The sequence below is a fragment of the Cynoglossus semilaevis genome, chromosome W (genome assembly GCF_000523025.1).
Source record: "Cynoglossus semilaevis isolate Cse_v1.0 chromosome W, Cse_v1.0, whole genome shotgun sequence".
Lineage (NCBI taxonomy): Eukaryota > Metazoa > Chordata > Actinopteri > Pleuronectiformes > Cynoglossidae > Cynoglossus > Cynoglossus semilaevis.
This window is the reverse complement of record NC_024327.1, coordinates 8,439,864-8,441,086: the sequence shown is the minus strand read 5'-3', so window position 1 is coordinate 8,441,086 and position 1,223 is coordinate 8,439,864.

Here is a 1,223-nt window from a genome sequence, read left to right as displayed (position 1 = left end):
TAAGTAATACAATATTACTATATTAGTCGGATAACATAATAATAGTTAAAGATAACTTTAAAGAGACTGATCATGTTATTAATTTGAGACTGGTTAATAACACCGAGTGCTCCAAAGCAGCACTTGACCCATTGCACCTACAGCTGTGTCACAATGACACGTAGTTCACTTTCCTTCCTTCCTTTCCTTATGTATGTGACTGCTTATTTACAGATATTATGAGAACATATTCAGTGCCAGTGGCTGCAATGAGCTTGTGGAAAAGTTTGGTCTGTGGTTCTCTTTGGATCAGAATCTTCGGACTGAGATATTTAGAAGGAACCAGACTGATGTCAAAGATGTGGGATCAATGATCTGCCTCATAAGGTAAGAAAGAGTCATACAAAGTTTATTAAATTGGATTCTATGTTTTATTTGATTTTATAAAATTCCAGCGTGCTCTGCCTAGAATAGAATAGAATAGTCTTTATTGTCCTTGTACAGTGTACAACGAGATTTGAGCGCTACTCGGTGCAAAAAAAAAAAAGAGTAGAAGAAAACAATATATCAAACATATAACAAACATATCTTTGGTGTGATTAGTTATTGCACATAGTTGTTTCTTTATTGCACAGTGATCAATATGATCAGTAAAGTGTGAAATTGTGTGGACTATTTTAACTGGTTTTGTTACTATTGTTCACTGCTGAGATAGCTTTCGGGAAGAAGCTATCTCTGAGTCTGTTTGTCCTGGTTTTGTGTGACCTGTACCGTCTGCCTGACGGTAACATGTCAAACAGAGAGTTACTGGGGTGGGACGGGTCCTTTATGATGTTGCTAGCTCTGCTGAGGTAGCGAGAATTGGCAATGTCCTCCAGGCTGGGCAGAGAGCAGCCAGTGATCTTCTGGGCTGTGTTGATGACTCTCTGTAGAGCTTTCCTGTCTGCAGCTGAGCACCCTGCGTACCATGCTGTGATGCAGTACGTCAGGATGCTCTCTATGGCGGCTCTGTAGAAGGTAACCAGTAGCCTCTCCTCCAAGTTGTTTCTTCTGAGCACCCTCAGGAAGTGGAGACGCTGCTGAGCCTTCTTCACCACCGCTGTGGTGTTTGCAGACCAGGAGAGATCGTTGGAGACGCGCACGCCCAGGAACCTCATGGAGTGGACCCTCTCCACACAGTCACCGTGGATGTAGAGAGGGGCCGGGTCTTCTCTGCCCTTCCTGAAGTCCAGGATGAGTTCTTT